Below are 19589 nucleotides of genomic sequence, written 5' to 3'. Positions count from 1 at the left end.
CCATCATTACTTCTTTATTTAAGGAATAGATACTTGTAACATATTGAATGCTAATTTTAAAAAGATGAAGTTTTGATGACGTCGCATGGCGACGGTTCCGTACATATTTTTTTTTTTTTCAGAAAACACTTCATCTGTTGCTAAATACTGTGAACGTTTTGTGAATATCTAAATATTTTTACCTATGGTGAAAGACATGCATATTATCAAATCATAAAAATATAAATTGTTTAGTCTCTAGAAAATCTTGTATGATTTCTGCTGCTATTTAAAAAAAAAAAAAAAAGGTGCAATTTGGGTACCGTGGCGTTAGTCTGTTTAAATGTGTTAATATTACACGACTGTCCAAGGTAAGGAAAGTGTCGGACGCCCGCTAACATGTTTTACCCCGCCACATTCTTTGTATGCCTGTCCCAAGTCATAACCTTGTTACTCAGTTGTTTCTTTAGTGCATATGTCTGTTACATTTGCTTTCCGTATATTTTTTTTTTTAGGGAATAAGACTGCACAGTAAATCAAATTAACTTTTTGACTGTGTGACATTTCTGAATTTACCTTCAAATATCGAGACAACGCTTCATGAACCCATTAAATCCATTCAACTCATACTGTTTTTTGATTAAATAACAGGAATTGTAATGATGCAATTGACATGAGAGTTCAGTATCTACCATTGAAACCAAAATTAGTACGAAATATAACAATATTAATCTCAATCAGTGGCACAACAAAAAGTTGATTATTAAACCTACCAACAGAAAAAGTAATTTCTAGTTACTGTGAAATATAATTAATTACTGTTTGTTATAAGTTGTCCTTTGCTTTTAACTAACTGGACGTAACTCAAGTACTTTAATACCTGGACTGGGTTGCACAAAGGTCTTTTAACTTTAAACGTGATTTAAAGTTAAACAGTACTTAAAATTAGAATTCCCAATTAGTTAAAGAAGACTTTAAAAACCGTTGCACAAAGCGTAATTAGTCCCACGTTTAACTAAATGTAAATTAAAATGATAATTCGTACTTAAACCATGTTTAATTTCCAATTTCCCAACATTCATTCCTTCACGTGCATTTTAGCGACTTTTATCAAGAACAAAATGGCCGAGTTTCCAGACGACGCTGATAAGAAAATAAGATCTCCAAACTGGGATTCAGCGGAGATAACCATGCTGCAACAGTTGGTCAATGACAATATTACTGTTTTACGGAGCAAATTGACTAATTCAATTACTATTTCCAAGAAAAACGGCATTTGGAAAGACATTTCGTCCAAAATAAATGCTCTTGGTTTGCATTCTCGTTCAGATAAAGAAGTCAAATCAAAATGGCAAAACTTACAAACAAAAGCAAAAAAGAAGTATGCGGAAAGTATGAAATATAGAGCCCAAACTGGCGGTGGCCCTGCTCCCAAAGCCTTGACAAGTGAGACCGATACTATTGTGGAAATGAAGGATTGTTCAAGCTTTGTTGGTTTAAAAGGAAGCGAGTCTTCGGTGGTCACAATAAACCTTGAAGGTAAACCGTGTATGCCCTAAAGAGTATATGAAATGAAATCGTATTTGAATAAAAAAAAAAACATAAATGCCTACCTTGATCATGTTTATGCATGATGATATCCGTGCTCTGTGCCTCTGACAAGGTTGCATATTGTCCTAAGCGAACCCAAAGCTACTTTCATATTTAACAAAATTGTGAAATCAAAGCTAAAAGTATCTAGGATATGGTTAGGTTTCAGAAAACTCCCCTGAAACTCCTTGAAATGTATTTTTTTCGACAGTTTCCCACCATCTCTAATCATGCAGACGAAGTTCGGCCTTCCTGTGTAATAAGCACACAGTACACACTATTACACGCCAGCACAGTGCGCGTCATGATGCAGCGGCCCCATAAAGGGGTTTCCAAAGAGACAATTACTCCCACATTAAGGGTATGACATTACTAAAACACGGACCTTTTGATTGGGGGTTAGGGTTATAAATTTCCGAACTTAAATTTCTAGCAATCAAATAATCATGCATAATGCTATTAAGGAACCGACTACCAAAGTTCCAAGACAGGAAAAAATAGGGGGTATAAAAAAAAGATGTGTTATGATTGCCAATGAGACATGCAACTATCCACAAAAGACCAAAATGACACAAACATTAACAACTATAGGTCACCTAACGGCCTTCAACAATTAGCAAAGCCCATACCTCATAGTCAGCTATAAAAGGCCCCGATAAGACAATGTAAAACAATTCAAACGAAAAAACTAACGCGAGCCTTATTTATGTAAAAAATTGAACGAAAAACAAAAATGTAGCACATAAACAAACGACAACCACTGAATTACAGGTATATGTTCTCGGGTATGATGATTTTTATAACCTTTATGACCCTTACTGTACCAGTAAATTATGTGGCCAAGCAAGTGAACAAAAAAGAATAATCTTATTCTAAATTATCCCCGTACGCTTCAGAGTTATTTAACAGGTTTTTTTTTAAACATATAATTGGACTCGAGTCTCCCTTTGAAAATGAAAAACAAATTCGTGTGACAAAGAAAACATATATATATCTTCACCCCAAAACACACACACTATAAGTCTTGTCTTTGACATTTTTTTTTACCGTAGACCTATATATATAAGCATGTAAGTACAATACTTCCAAACCATAGATACACAGTACTTACATGATATAATTAATAACTTTGATCTCAGTAGCGCTGGTTTAATTCAGATTTATACTCATACTAGGTGTGGGTTTTTCGTGATTTTTTTTTTAGGGTGAAGTGTGCGACCGACCAATTAATTTGCATATGGAAGGGCTAGTTTAGGTTTTTGCTACAGAGTGTGTTTATCCCAAATATGTTTTTAAAAAATTAGGGAAAGCATGCAGGTACAAAGAAAAACAATTGAGTCAAATTCTATCAAATGATTATATCAAATGCATAGAAATGTTAAGTTTTGGGAAAAATATTTGAATGATTGCGTTGAACAATCTCGGACAAAAAACCGTAACGCCCCACCCCTTTAACAAGTAAATGATCGGTCCCGGCCTTAAATTTTTATCCACAAAACATATGTACTCAGTGGCGGATCCAGAGAGGGAGATGTTCCGGGTGTTTTTTTTTAGGGCCGATCAATGCATTTGAATGGGGACATATGGTAGGAACCCCCCTTTTCTCCTGGGTTGGGACCCCTCTTTAAAAATGGCTGGATGCCCCCTTTTTTAAAATGGCTGGATCAGCCCCTGGTTCTTTTGTTTTAAACCCTATGATAAATGAGTAGTTTTATACTTTATGAAAAAGAACAGATATGGGTCAACTCATTAAATTTTATATTACAAAAAGAAATCGAGCGCTAACCACATGAACTTAAATAGTGCAGGAGTACAAACTTACAGGCAGCTTAGGTTTTTTTAAAAGACGACCTGTTGGTGGACGTTTCTGTACATTTTACCTTTTGCAGTTTTATACTTCATCTGTTGAAGTATACTGTGAACTTTAAATGAACATATTTAAATATATTTATTTATGTTTAAAGAGGAGCATAATTTCAAATAAAAAAAAAACAAATTGTTTTACATCTAAGATTTCCGCTGCTACATTTACTAAACAGGTGCAATGAAGGTTCTCAGTGAAATGTGGGTGTTGCACTTATTAAATACATGTATTCGCACATAACATAAGAATAAAAAAGATTCAGTAATTTCTCATGATTTCTCGAACTAATCTGTTTCCATCTTCGTTTTTCAGATATGTCTAATTCTGGCATTGAAGATCCAGCCCAATCTTCTATAATAACAGAAGCTATTGTCCATAGAAATGACAACTCAGTGAATGAAAGCGTGTTATTCTTTCAAGAACACCCACCATCTGAATGTAAAACCGGGAATGAAAGCGTGTTGTCATTTCATCAACCTCCACCTGCATGCAGTACACCACACGCTCCCAGGAAATGAAAAACGGAGACTGTTACACCACAAATGCTCATGCAAAAGCAGTACGACGTTTTGACTGTGCAAGAAGAGAAATTTGTGCTTGAAAAAACTAAAATTAAACTGGAAAATATTAAATTAGAGTTGGAAATTAAAAGACTTCAGCAGTGGGCAAATCAGGAAGAGGACGCATATCTCACCTTGCAAGCTTTAAATGATAATTAGTCAATGAACGCAATTGTTTTGTTTGATTTATTTTTATATGTACAGAAGATCTTTTTATATGCTAGTATTTCATCAACTTTTTAATTGTTACACTAATAAATCTATGAGAAAAATCCCCTGGCTATATGATCTCGTACAATGCGTCCTTCGTCGGGTCCACGGAAAACAATGTTTAAGTCATCATTATTTACAATCTCGTTGTCATACTCGTCCATTGGTTCTTTCATCTCAATGGCTAAGTTATGCAAGACTTCACATGCCATTATAATCTTACAAACTTTTTCTGGGTGCATTCTGATTCCCTGATGTAGACAATTGAACCTCTTCTTCCACCAACCAAATGTCCGTTCAATGCAGCATCTTGTCTTCATATGAGCTTTATTGAATTTCTCATGGCATGGCTCTGTTGGCCTCAGATATGGTGTCATGAGAAAACTCCTACACGCATATCCACTGTCACCTAGGATCAACCCATCTTGCACTGACAGGTGGGATTCCTCTAAATGAGTGCACACTTGCGAACATCTCATAATGTGACTGTCGTGTACGCTTCCTGGCCACCTAGCTACAACGTTTGTAAATTTACCTGAAAAACAAAATTTGATTTACACGTAGTTCAAGCATAAAAAGTCAGTCACATTAAATGTATACGATTCCGCAGCTTCCAAACGGGTAACGTTAATTACATAATAGTTATTGAAAAACACAGTCTTACGGGCAGTTCATATATCACGATAATGACCAGTTTTTCAATAACTATTATGTTTATTTCATCGAGGAACCATGTTTTTAAAAATTCTCATAAATTCAAATTGTTCAAAACAAACTCGAGTTATTGTACGATTTCTATAAGTCACTACCATTCATGTAAGTACAATTTTTCAGTTTATGAAAACAAAATAAAGTTTTCTATCATTTTATAATTAACGAAAACATATGTAAATAATTCAACAACTTCAATATGAAATTGAAATCAGGGAAATGTGGGACATCTCTCCAAATAGAGAAACCGCGCCCAACCGGTCTTTAACGGTCCGTTTTTTTTTTCTGTTAAAGATCGATAGAAATTATCAATGAAGAATTAAGAATGTCATGTGGCCCCTTGTTATTCAATAGGAGAAGCTAATTCTGAACCGATATAAAATAATAGTGTTTATGGTATGTATGTATGTAGAGGCGTTTATTGAATTAGATAAAAAAAAAAAAAAAAAAAAACATTTTACATCGCAGGAAACAGGCATATATATTACTGTTAGTATATATTTCCTGGCCCAACACAATATGCTCAAAATGCAAATGCTACAGGGAAGATGCAAATGCTGTTTGTTGAAGCAGGTCGTCTCGTATAATTCATGATATCATAAAGATTCTTTATTAGCATTATGTTGTATAAAATGTGAATGATGAGAATACTAAAATGTCAAAAGAGGGGAAGTCCATGGACAAAAAACAATAATCGAAAACACAAACAAAAACGACAAACAAAAAGAGCATCAACATTAATATGGAAAAAAGACATATTCAAAAACTTTAAAAAATTATGAGTCGATCGTTTTTAGTAGAAAAAAGGGGGAGAGTATTTTTTTTCTGGCAAGATTTTCCCCTTAAAATTCCGGATTATTTATTTACGTAATGACGCTCCAAGTTGCTGTCAGTGGACTGCATCCTTACTGTTTCAAGTCGTATAGATATATTCAAGACTAACTATAAGCACTGTGCATTTTGGGTGGCTGAAGTTATTTAAGAAATTGTAAACGTTTGTGTACCTTCATGATCACATATTGCTTGTGTGTTAATGCTATGGTAGCCCTTTCTGTTGACGAAAGATGGTTCGTCGTGACTAGGAGCAGAAATCCTCACATGAGTTCCATCAATGCAACCTACAACTCCTGGAAAGCCTCCATTGTCAAAGAACCCTTGTTTAATATCCCCTTTCCTCTGGACTGTCGGCCACTTGATAAACTGGTCAGCCTTGGCATTAAGAGCATCCGAAACCTTCTGCACGCACCTGCTAACAGTTGATTTATCTATACCTAGGGTATCACCTACAACTTGCAGGAAACCTCCACAAGCAAAAAACCTCAAGGCAACAAGCACCTGTTGAAACGAAAAAAAAATAAGATTATGCAATTTACATCACAAACAAAGCATTGGCAATGATGAGGAGTGTTAGAGGGGCAATTTAGGAGACATTCTCAAACTATAACACCTCAGTTTGTAGACATATTTAATTCTTTTTTAATGAAAGGACTATATATATGTAGGACTCTAAAATGCCATGGGGACACTATAGTACGATGGTCACGCTGAAGTACGATGGTCCGCGAAAGTATAGACGTACGAAAAGTAGTTGGATTATGTATGACGTTAACAGTCGTTTATAAAAACCAAAAATGAAAATGCCTGAAAATGAATTAAATAATGGAAGCGACAGATGCATATTATTGTTTACGTTTACGTTAAAATATTGTCTATTTTATTGAAGAGTATAAATGTCAGCAAAGTAAAGGTACACGTTTTCAAGCGTAAATCATAAATTGTCCATTAGTTAAAACATCAGTGTGTACATCATTGTAGTAAAATATAACATGTGTTAATACAATGTAATACTCGCCATAAAAAAAATAGGGGAAAGCTCAAACAACAACCACTTTCTCTCGCATTTAAATTAAAGCATGTACAAATAAATTTTATTTATTCCGACAATAATGGAATTTTGTATTTGCAACTGGCAACTTTAAGGGGATGTGTTTACATTAATGAGTCATTAATAGGCTTTGTAAACGGCAAGCTACATCCAATACGCCCCTCGTCCTCAACATGCAAGAAATATTTGCCACTGAACGACATCCAACAATCAATCCAATACGCCCGAATTGTTAAAAATTTCATTTGCAAAAAGACGTGTGTTTAACATTAGTGACCTTGAACCTGTCTCTTTCGTTCCATCGATGATCGCACTTTCATAGTGTATTAATTTGCGTTTTTTGATTGAGTTAAGCCTTCCAATTGATAATTTATCGTGTGTTTTTCTATGTTGTGATGATAAGCTATTGTTTCAGAAAAAGGGAGAAGGTTTGGATACCATTAAAACGTTTAATCTCGCTGCAAATGTTTGCACTTGTCCTAAGTCAGGAATATGATGTACAGTAGTTGTCGTTTGTTTATGTAATTTATACGTGTTTCTCGTTTCTCGTTTTTTATATAAATTAGTCCGTTGGTTTTCCCGTTTGAATGGTTTTACACTAGTAATTTTGGGGCCCTTTATAGCTTATTGTTCGGTGTGAGCAAAGGCTCCGTGTTGAAGGCCTTACATTGACCACTAATGGTGTACTTTTATAAATTGTTATTTGGATGGATAGTTGTCTCATTGGCACTCACACCACATCTTCCTATATCTATATGCCATCGCACTTTAGAAAACAAACAACCATCATACTTTAGCGTGAGACACCATCGTACTTTAGCGTAGACCGTCGTACTTTAGCGTGACTATCGCACTTTAGAGTACCATCGCACTTTAGAGTCCTACACATATACCCATCGGTTATTGTATTTGGATTTGAACCCCCACCAACATTTTACAAAAAAGGGAAATATTTAGCGGACTTCCTTTGAAATTATATTCATAATAAATATTTTACATAATTAATTTCTCCTGTGTTTTTTTTTTTTTTAATTTCATCATCAAGAGTGAAGACAGTAATTAAAAGATGAAGTTTACATGTTAATTTTTTAACTGCCAAACGGAGGAGAGGGTGTATGGGTGGCCCTCATATCTTTTTTGTATGGTAGGCAAGGGAGGATCATGTAAAATTATCATAAAACTATACAGGAGAAACAAATCTAATCTACTACCAAACGAGCGATCAAGGCAACATTTCAATAGTCAATTCAGATAGTCAGAGATTTTGGGGCTGATAAATAATAATTGTCTGAGATAGGAGGCGTAGGACAGGGAGGGCGATGGTACGGGGGTAGAGGTAGTAGGTGGAGAGGTCGAGAAGCGGGATAAAGGGGCGGGATTGGTGCATGGAGAATTAGCGAAATGTTCAACGGGCAAATTGAAAAAGGGGGAGGTCCGAGGAAACGGGGTTTGAGGTGCCCGGAGTAATGATGGAAGGGATGGGAATCGGGGTTAAGGAACGTCCCTGCCGCCGACAGTTCAATTAAACTATACAAGTAGATTGACGGTATTTGTTTTTAAAAATCCCAAAAGGTACCTCATTTACCATACCATAGGAGTTATTTCCCTTTATACATTCATTTTGTGTGTGGAAAAAAGAAAAACAAACAAAGATTTTGGTGAAACGATACGACTTTTTGAAATATCCTTGGATTGTCATGTGTTTATCAACCAAGAACATTACATTTCTGTTACAATAATCTGTAAAATGTGTATAGGATACTTCTTTACGTAGTGAAATGTGTTAAAACTTTGAGAAATATCACACTGCATGCAAAGTTATTTTGTTTTCGGTTACCTGCATCTCTGCACTAAGAGACTGACTTCTCTGGGTAGGATGTTCGATGTCCTTCCGCACTATGTCGGTGATCCTTATGATCGAATTTCTCCCGAATCTGTACCTTGCTCGGAGCTCCTTGTCTGTGAGGTCATCTAATGTAAGTAGCCTTTTTCTATATTTTCTGGGTGGCTTTGGATCGTGCAATATATTTCCAAACAACAGCATTTCCTCCATTTTAAACTCCCTATTTAAAATTTAAAAGTGCCCCCTTACCACTTTTAACTTTACGCAACGTTAAGTCACATTTAAACGTTATTTAACTCTAATAAACCTTTGTGCAACAGAAATAACGGTCATTTAATTTTAATTGAGGTTTAAAATATATTTAACTAGTACTTAAAGTTAAATGACGTTTGTGCAACCCAGTCCTGTACTTTGTCTCTGTGGGAATGTATAAATACCCTGCCACATCAAAGTCTGGTGTATTTGTAACTTGTTTTTCTGCTTTGTTTCGATCTGACGAGTTATGCAGTTTTTGTCTATTTTCATATATAGTCTATTTATTTGTGTTAATAAAATTAACGGTACCAATTTTCTTGCACCAGAAGTTAATGTAACCCCGCCACATTTTTTGAATGCCTGTCCAAAGTCACAAGCTTGTAGTCCGATTTTACTCTGACGTCCAACGGCTGTTTTGACAGACAAGTCTTTTATATAAATAAGGCCGTTAGTTTTCTCGTTTGAATTGTTTTACATTGTCATATCGGGGCCTTTTATAGCTGACAATGCGGCATGAGCTTTTCTCATTGTTGAAGGCCGTACGGTGACCTATAGTTGTTAATGTCTGTGTCATTTTGGTCTATGTGTACAGTTGTCTCATTAGCTATCATACCACATTTTTTGCAAGACAAATTGTCCTGATTTGCTTCATAACAAAAGGGAACAAGGCACATGCAAACAGCTTGTCTTCAAGAGGGATAAATCGAACTGTGAAAAAATCACTTTGATTCAAACAAAAATTTCTCTGATTCTGCTTCCATCCATGCACAATGTAACATCAATTATTATAATCTGACATTAATCAAAATTACATTTTTTTTTATAAATATTGGTTGGCATGTTTTCCAAAAAAAGTAAAATAACAAAATTACGGAGCTCTGGAGAGTATTTTTCTATTTTAATCCAATACTTTAAATATTCTATTCCGCCATATGTTGTGGGCAATATACATTTGTATAATATATAGTATTTAAGTAACAACAAGATATTATTAACTGTTTTACTGTTGACAAAATCCTCAGACACACCTAAACTTACCTCTTCTCGTCAAATCGATTCGATATTACCTAAACAGATAAAGTAATATACATAAAGACAAATAAAATATATATATATATATTATTTTTTTTTTTAAACTGATAAACCAATTAGAACAATTTGAATTATCAAGAAAAATAACATCATCAATTTATCTAAATGGAAAATTTAATGATCTGGCGTCTTTGATTTTTTTTTTTTTTATTTTTTTTTTGACAAGTGTCTAAATGAAATCGATTCATATGAAAATAAGAAGAGGTCGTCAAGGAGAGGCATACGTTCTCAAAGCAATGCTGACAATTTTGAAAAAGTATACTTCCAAATTCATCAAATATATGACAATAAGGAATTCCAGCATACTGACCACTTGTTTCTCTGTTAGCCTGTTTTTACTTTTTTGTTCACTATTAACAATATATACCGTATGGTATCTCAAAGTACTAAATTTGTAAGCGTATGCTACCATTTTTATGTTCAAAAGCATTGTAAATTATTTCTTTCAAACGAGTTTTCAATTTCAAATGGTGAATAGTGGTATACAGGGTTTAAAAATCAAAAGTTTTGATAGAAATAATTTCAGAAAAAGATCGAGATTTAAAATAGTCCTGAGGCTCTTTCGAGTTTTTAGCTCACCTGTCCCGAAGGGACAAGTGAGCTTATGCCATCACTTGGCGTCCGTCGTCGTCCGTCGTCTGTCGTCCGTCGTCTGTCGTCTGTCGTCGTAAACTATTTCAAGAATCTTCTCCTCTGAAACTACTGGGCCAAATACTTTCAAACTTTAACTGAATGTTCCTTAGGGTATCTTATTTATAAATTGTATCCGAAGTTTTGATCTATCAACAAACATGGTCGCCATTGCTAAAAATAGAACATAGGGGTCAAATGCAGTTTTTGGCTTATAACTCAAAAACCAAAGCATTTAGAGCAAATCTGACAGGGGTAATATTGTTTATCAGGTCAAGATCTATCTGCCCTGAAATTTTCAGATGAATCAGACAACCCGTTGTTGGGTTGCTGCCCCTGAATTGGTAATTTTAAGGAAATTTTGCTGTTTTTGGTTATTATCTTGAATATTATTATAGATATAGATAAACTGTAAACAGGAATAATGTTCAGCAAAGTAAGATTTACAAATAAGTCAACATGACGGAAATGGTCAGTTGACCCCTTTAGGAGTTATTGCCCTTTATAGTCAATTTTTAACCATTTTTCGTAAATCTTAATCTTTTACAAAAATCTTCTCCTCTGAAACTACTGGGCCAAATACTTCCAAACTTTAATTAAATGTTCCTTAGGGTATCTAGTTTGTAAATTGTATCCGAAGTTATGATCTATCAACAAACATGGTCGCCATTGCTAAAAATAGAACATAGGGGACAAATGCAGTTTTTGGCTTACAACTCAAAAACCAAAGCATTTAGAGCAAATCTGACATGGGGTAATATTGTTTATCAGGTCAAGATCTATCTGCCCTGAAATTTTTCAGATGAATCAGACAACCTGTTGTTGGGTTGCTGCCCCTGAATTGGTAATTTTAAGGAAATTTTGCTGTTTTTGGTTATTATCTTGAATATTATTATAGATAGAGATAAACTGTAAACAGGAATAATGTTCAGCAAAGTAAGATTTACAAATAAGTCAACATGACGGAAATGGTCAGTTGACCCCTTTAGGAGTTATAGCCCTTTATAGTCAATTTTTAACCATTTTTCGTAAATCTTAGTAATCTTTTACAAAAATCTTCTCCTCTGAAACTACTGGGCCAAATACTTCCAAACTTTAACTGAATGTTCCTTAGGGTATCTAGTTTGTAAATTGTATCCGAAGTTATGATCTATCAACAAACATGGTCGCCATTGCTAAAAATAGAACATAGGGGTCAAATGCAGTTTTTGGCTTATAACTCAAAAACCAAAGCATTTAGAGCAAATCTGACGTTGGGTAATATTGTTTATCAGGTCAAGATCTATCTGCCCTGAAATTTTCAGATGAATCAGACAGCCTGTTGTTGGGTTGCTGCCCCTGAATTGATAATTTTAAGGAAATTTTGCTGTTTTTGTTTATTATCTTGAATATAATTATAGATAGAAATAAACTGTAAACAGCAATAATGTTCAGCAAAGTAAGATCTTCAATTATGTCAATTTGACCAAAATTGTCAATTGACCCCTTAAGGAGTTATTGCCCTTTAAAGACTTTTTTCACAATTTGTTCATCATGTTGACTTACTTTAAAAAATCTTCTCCTTTGAAACTGCTGTATCAATTTCAGCCAAACTTAGGCTAAATGAGTTTCAGAGTATCTAGTATAAATTTTATATTTTATTTCCTTGTATGTCAAGAAACATAGCTCCTATGGCTAAAATAGAACATAGGAGAAAATGATTATTTTTTTTGGCTTTTGAAGAAAATAGGACGATCCAAAAAACATTTAAATAAATTGAAAAGCCAAAATAATCATTGATGAGAGATTTAACCAAAAGAATTAAGGTGAGCGATTCAGGCTCTTGAGAGCCTCTTGTTTAGAATCCACATATGCATGGATATATCATACAATCGGCAATCTGTTCCCATGGGAACAAAATTTGCTCCTCATCTTGCCGACTTGTTCCTTTATTCATACGAGACTGAATCAATACAATATCTTTGGATGAAGGAAAAAAATATAAAGCATTATCCTGCAACTTTAATTTCCGCTATAATGATGGTGGCCTCTCGCTAAAAGAGGGACGGAAGATACCAGAGGGACAACAGTCAAACTCAAATCAAAAATAAACTGACAACGCCTGGCTAAAAATGAAAGAAGACAAACAGACAAACAATATAACACATGACACAACATAGAAAACTAAAGAAAAAGCAACACGAACCCCAAAACAAACGCCGGGTGATCTCAGGTGCTCCGGAAGGGTAAGCAGATCCTGCTCCACAAGTGGCACCCGTCCTGTTGCTTATGTTATAACAAATCCGGTAAATAGTCTAATTCGGTAGGTCACATTCATCATAGTGAATTATTTAGTGAAAGAACTACATCTATATAGCGGAAAGTAGACTTAAAGAATATTGCCAACTTTTTATCTTTCTTAAGTTTGGTAAATATGGTGCATCTTTCACATTAAATTTGAGATTAAGTATACAACAGTTAAAATAAATCTGCCTCATATCTCGACTTTCATCTTGAAATTGACGATTTGGATCAGTTGAAAACCAAACTTTTAAGACAAAAGACAAGTTTTCAACTTCCCAATTGTAAACTTTCCATATTCATGTAGTACCATCCCAGCAGCGCTTTAATATGGAGTATGTATCCCCCAGTTGATACCATATTCTATGCTGAATATGATCTTCTCGCCCTCCCAAAGCACCGGTTTAAGGTGGCGTCTTTGTTGCTCAGTCATTTGTGCCCATGTTGTTTGTCTTTCATTTTTGCCATGGGGTTGTCAGTTTATTTTCAACTTTTGAGATTGAATGGGATATCTTGGTGTCTCTTGTGGTGAGTTTATTTGCAACCTGGGTCTATGCCACTGCTGGTGGAGATTAATTTCCCTGAGGATATCACAAGCCCAGTAGTCAGCACTTCTGTGTTGACTTGAGTTATCATTGATATGTTCATAATTATAAATTAACTGTAAAGCTGGGGTCACATATTCACGATTTTTACTACCGTCCTTGACAGGATCATTCCCGATTAAAATGTGTCAAAAGTCTGATCAAGATCATATGAATCGTGGATGGAACGGTTTCGGCAAAAAACGGTCGGCAATCGACAAGATCTGGACTTTATCGGCAGAAAAACACCTATGAAAAATTACTCCAGATCATTCCCGTTCCACAGGACACCGTTCAGAATACACAAAACATTGTTCGGAATTCGATCCGATACAACAGAATTTGTCACGACATAGCCACGATTGTAATCCGACTAGGCAAAATCGGGTGAGTTTCCCCGAATGTTACGGGACGCACCTAACTGTCGTCGGGGTGCTTTGCCGAACTATTCGGACCCTTCCCGGCCCGTAGGAATCTGTTTCGAACTAAAACGACTGCGTTTAGACAATGATAAGACATTCCAGATAATTGAGGATACTAATTTCACTTTTCATGTATTGCTGTCTGATCTCAAACGTGAGCAATAATCGGCAATGTGTGAACCCCGCATTACGGATAACTTCCATCAGCGTCGGTTCACTGTCTGAGCTCTGTCGGATTACATTCGGTAGAATAGGGACGCAGTCGTGATTAAAAAAAAAATTACACATTTTAACTAAAGTTTGAATTTCCATCCACGATTTACAGGATCTTGATCAGACTTCTGACAAATTTTAATCGGGAATGGTCCTGTCAAGGACGGCAGTAAAAATTGTGAATGTGTGACCCCAGCTTAAATAACATTTGTAAAAGAAAAATTTAATCACGACAACAATCAGATATTGTTCAGGAAGCGTCGATATTCAACCGTTTCCAAGCAAATTTGTCCCGATAATACCGTTCTCAATTCGATTCTAATCCGATTTGTATTTTTAGCATAGTAAAATTTGACCGAGTTTGTCACAACTGCGTACCGATTCTACCGAATGTAATCCGACAGACATCATACAGTACACCGACGTTGACGGAAGTTATCCGTTAGATAACTGTCGACATATTAGGGATGATCAGGTACTGTCGGAACGTAATCCTGTCACAAATCGCTCTATCGTATTGCAAACGGCTTTGTCTAGTCTCAGTCGTATTGTATTCAGTAATTGTCGGGACTCTGACGTGGGTATCATTGACGAATTTCGTATAAATAACAGGACTGTCCCGAAACGTTTCGGCAAAAACGGTTCACTATCGATAAAAACTGGATGGAATCTGGACTTAATAGGCAGAAACACAGCAATGAAAAATTTCTCCAAATCATTCCCGTTCCCCAGGACACCGTCCAGAAAACACAGAACATTGTTAGAATTTTGATCCGATACAGCAGAATCTGTCAAGACATAGTCACGTTTGTTTGAAATCCAACTAGACAAAATAGGTTTGCCCTGAATGTTACGGGACGCACCTAACTGTCGGGGTGCTTTGCCGAACTATTCGGACCCTTCCCGAACCGTAGGAATCTGTTAAGAACTAAAACGACTGCGTTCAGACAATGATAGGACATTCCAGATAATTGAGGATACTAATCCGACTTTTTCACTTATCGTGTCGTATTGGTGTCTGATCTCAAACGGGAGCAATAATAGGCAAAGTGAAAACGCCGCATTTAAGCCGGGGTCACACATTCACGATTTTTACTGCCGTTCTTGACAGGCTCATTCCCGATTAAAATTTGTCAAAAGTCTGATCAAGATCCTATGAATCGTGGATGGAAATTCAAACTTTAATTAAAATTTGTAAAACAAATAATTTAATCACAACAATCAGACATTGTTCAGGAAACGTCGATATTTAACCTATTTCAAGCGAAATAATCCCGTTCTCAATCCGCTTCTAATCCAATTTGTATATTTCGCCTGGTAAAATTCGACCGAGTCTGTGTCGTCTGCGTCCCGATTCTACCGAATGTAATCCGACAGATATCAGACAGTTAACCGACGCTGACGGAAATTATCCGTTCGAAAACTGTCGGCAAACTCGTGATGATTAGGTACTGTTGGAGCGCAATCCTATCGGTCTATCGCATTGCAAACGGCTTTGTCTGGTCTCAGTCGTATTGTATTCTGTAATTGTCGGGACTCTGACGTGGGTATCATTGACGGAATTCTTATTCATAACGGGACTGTTCCGGAACGGTTTCGGCAAAAACAGTTCACAATCGACAAGATCTGGATGCAATCTGGACTCAATCGGCAGAAAAACTAGCAATGAAATATTTCTCCAGAGCATTCCCGTTCCACAGGCCACCGTCCAGAAAACACATAACATTGTTAGGATTTTGATCCGATACAGCAGAAACAATCGGAAATATGTGAAGCCCGCATTACAAAACTTTGATTTTTTTTAAAACTAAGGCTTTTCTACCTCAGGAATATATTACCTTAGCTGTATTTGGCAAATCGTTTAGGAATTTTTGGTCCTCAATGCTCTTCCGCTTTGAACTCTCTTGGCCTTTTAAACAGTTTTTGATTCGAGATCACTGGTGAGTCTTTTTTAAATGAAACGCGCGTCTGGCGTGAATTTAAAGTTTTTATCCTGGTATCTATGAAGAGTGTATTTGCCTCCCTTTTATAAGCAGTAACCCTCACCTCTATTAAGGAAATCATAATAGGAAACCTAAGCACTAAGATATCATATTGACTAAAAATTCTATTTCATTTATGAAAACGTTAACTTACAAGTAGTGGTATCTTTTACATTTTACTCGTTTTTGAGTAGAAGCATCTGTTTGAATATAAACTTGAATTTATTAGGAGCGAGGTTTAAATTTATATAGGATACGACCCGTCTCGGACAATGTATGTGTCCGTACAATATCAGTGAACTTTGCATGAAAAATTCATATTCTACTGTTGCCTTTATCTATTGAAATAGATATCTGATTACCAAACCTTTTAATATTGATTAAATAATAGCTTATCTAAAATTGTCCACAGGAATAAGTTTACATCTCAATAAATTATTATGATATTCTATTGTCAAAGGCCTGTTATATCCAGGTTGATGTTGTTAAAAGGGCTTACCTCAAAAAAATGATTTTGGGCTATTTGATGTTTCTGTTATGGTTATCATTGAAAGGTAAGCGTGATTAATTAGAAATCTCCAATTTAATGAAAATTAAAACGGTCCTCGAGTTATGTTATTCTTATTTTCATTGACGTGTGCCTACTCTGATCGCCTAGGTGGATAAAAGTATTAGAATCACGTGTGGGTTTAATTGTTCCAAACAAAATAGGTAAATTCGTGTGCTATTTGGTAATTACTACATGACGTCGTCGCATTATTGGAAGAGTCCCATTATTGTTCTATTGAATCATTGAGTTTCACACACGAAAGACTATAACAGGACAATCGTTCCAAAGTTCAGTCATGTCAGTAAAGGCTAACGATTAGAGCAAGGCGGCTAACGATTGGAGCAAGGCGGGTACTCTATCCTGTATTGGCCTCACCAAAGCATCAAACCTTGTTTGGAAAAACTTCTTTGATACAGAAGGGTGTATGGCCAAAAATAAGTAAAGCTATGGCAGAGGAGAATTATCTTTTTAATCCAGCACAATGTGAACAAAATATGTCTATAGAGATACAGTCGATCACAACAGAAAAACAGGAAATTAACGTAAGGAATGTGCATTTTTTTAATACTTAGAGTAACTTGAAGAATGATACTGGTACCGTCCAAATGTAACACCCCTCTACACAATGGGGTCAAATGCAGATTTGTCCCCATCTAGTCAAGCAGATATCGAAATTAACCCAAAAAAAAAAGAAGACGATGCTGCAGATTTAGAAGTACCAGTTCCCAAAACAAAAGAAGAAAAAAAGTTCCCAAAAAGAAAGAAAATACAAACTACACTTACAAAGATGTGATGAAATTGTTAGCCACAATTAAGGATGACCATCATGAATGAATGGATGTTAAAGAAACAGCACGATGACAAGATGAAACAAGAGGGACGTGAAATTGAATTATTTGCAAATACAAACACTTGAGTAATATATCAATAAATAAATACATGTGTACACAATTTCTAGTTTGTTGAATAATATTTATTAAGCCTATAAGGCAGTTTCTGGTTTGTGGAATTGTGTTTGTTAATTATTTTCAATGTATAAAAGTTACTTTAATTAATAATAAACATGCAGTTTGTCCGATGTTCAGAAACATTTTTTGTCGACACTGTAAAATTACATTTACCAATGTATTTTGAACAATCTTGATGTATGATAAGTATTCATCAATATATGAATTTCTATTGATTTTCAAGGTCAAAGGGTCACCCATTTAAAATCATCAATATTTTGACGCTCTGGAATATACATTTGTCAATGAATTTTGATGAAACTTATAATATATTTAGTCTTCACCCATAACTAGAACCCTATTGAATTTCTAGCTTAAAGGTCAATGTCTTCTGGTTTAATTTCCCTCCATTTCTTGTGCATGCTCTAGAATAAACATATATCAATGATTTTTTAAATGTTAGTTTATATCAAAATCTGAAGCCTATTGAATTTTAAGGCCAAAGTCACCTGACAGACTAAAATTCATTATGTCAAGGTCGTTATTCTAACGAAAGTTATAATCAATGGTATATTGTCTCGAAGATATCTACCCACATGCCAAATACCAGGAGCCTATTGCATGATAAAAATATTATGACTTGGACACAATTTTGTTACAGACAGATAAACAGACAGATTGCTTACTACAGAGGGACCGACACGTTCGTGGCGAGACCCTAATAAACTATACCAATTTAAAATGCTTTAAATTGGCAAATATCTTCAACTCACGAATCATCAGCAGTACTTAGGATTGAAAATATTTAAGTAAAAAATAAAACACAAAAAAAAAACAAGAGTAAAAAAACTCATCATAGATACCAGGATTGAAATTTTAAAAAGAAGGACCAAAAGATGTTTCAATGCAAAAAAAACATTTAATGACAAAGCTATGATAGTGAATACTTCTTTAGTTCTTTTAAATACATTTCATTTTGGCATCTGTTATCCGTCTATTCACATATTAATTTTCTTCTAGTAACAACTGAAAGGATTGATACTTAGTATGACACAAATGTTACCTTGTGAGAGGCTAACAAAGTGTTTTCGATTTGTAGCTGATACCCACCGGTAACTTGTTTAACACAGACTTTCCATATTTCTTTGAAATATTAAAAAAAGCGAATTACTGAAAGGATTTTAACAAACTTAGCATGTATGTTCCATTTTAGATGCTGTATAAGCCTTTTTAGAAACATAAGTCTATTGGAAATTGCAGAAATGCGGGTTATTAACTCCAATGGTGTTCTTGTTAGTTTTTTTCATATGTTTGCTGTTGTGTTTATCTCAAAATGTTTTTTTTTCTGGGGATTTAATTGTATTGTTCATACTCTCGGATTTTAATGTCCCACCTACGAAAGTAAGGAACATATAGTATTCGGGTCTGTCCGTTTGACCTAATTATAATCCTGGTACTTTTGATAACTATTAACCTACGGGTTGAAGTTTTCCATATAGATGATATGATGTCATCATGAAACTTAATACATGTATGCATATGGGTATGAACAATTTGAAATCATTTAAAAATTACACTCCTCTAATCAACGTCATGATTCATCGATCCCAGAAAAAGAGGGAATGTTACACAAGGTAAATCTACATGGCAAGTTAGTTTTTCGTGAAGGAAATGTGCTATCATAATGCAACTATGTACATACATGAATAATCAACATGTATTCAAATTGTATCGCTCTTATTAACTAGTTGACAGAGTTGTAATAAATTGCAGTGGCGGGGCATCAGGTCATTCATACATTCTTGTTGTATGTTTATATATCGTCTGATAATTGTAAGTGATTATTTTTTTAAATATGACTATACATTCTAATTGATTTCTGATATTGCTTCTACAAAAATTTAAAGATTTAGTTCAAAGCATCAGAATAGTTTATACCAGAAAAACCGAGACAAACCTCAGTTGAATAAGCAAACGAAACGGTTAAAACGA

General features: G+C 35.0%; 1 long non-coding RNA gene across 1 annotated transcript; it reads left to right on the top strand.

The window, feature by feature from the left end:
• The first annotated feature begins 870 nt into the window (after window positions 1-870).
• Window positions 871-4265, top strand: LOC143045706 (uncharacterized). Its single transcript, XR_012968999.1, has 2 exons — window positions 871-1518; window positions 3746-4265. It is a non-coding gene; the product is annotated as an uncharacterized LOC143045706 (long non-coding RNA).
• The last annotated feature ends 15324 nt before the right edge of the window (window positions 4266-19589 follow it).

Source organism: Mytilus galloprovincialis, chromosome 9 (genome assembly GCF_965363235.1).
Source record: "Mytilus galloprovincialis chromosome 9, xbMytGall1.hap1.1, whole genome shotgun sequence".
NCBI classification, from domain to species: domain Eukaryota; kingdom Metazoa; phylum Mollusca; class Bivalvia; order Mytilida; family Mytilidae; genus Mytilus; species Mytilus galloprovincialis.
This window is presented reverse-complemented; position numbering and strand designations above follow the sequence as displayed.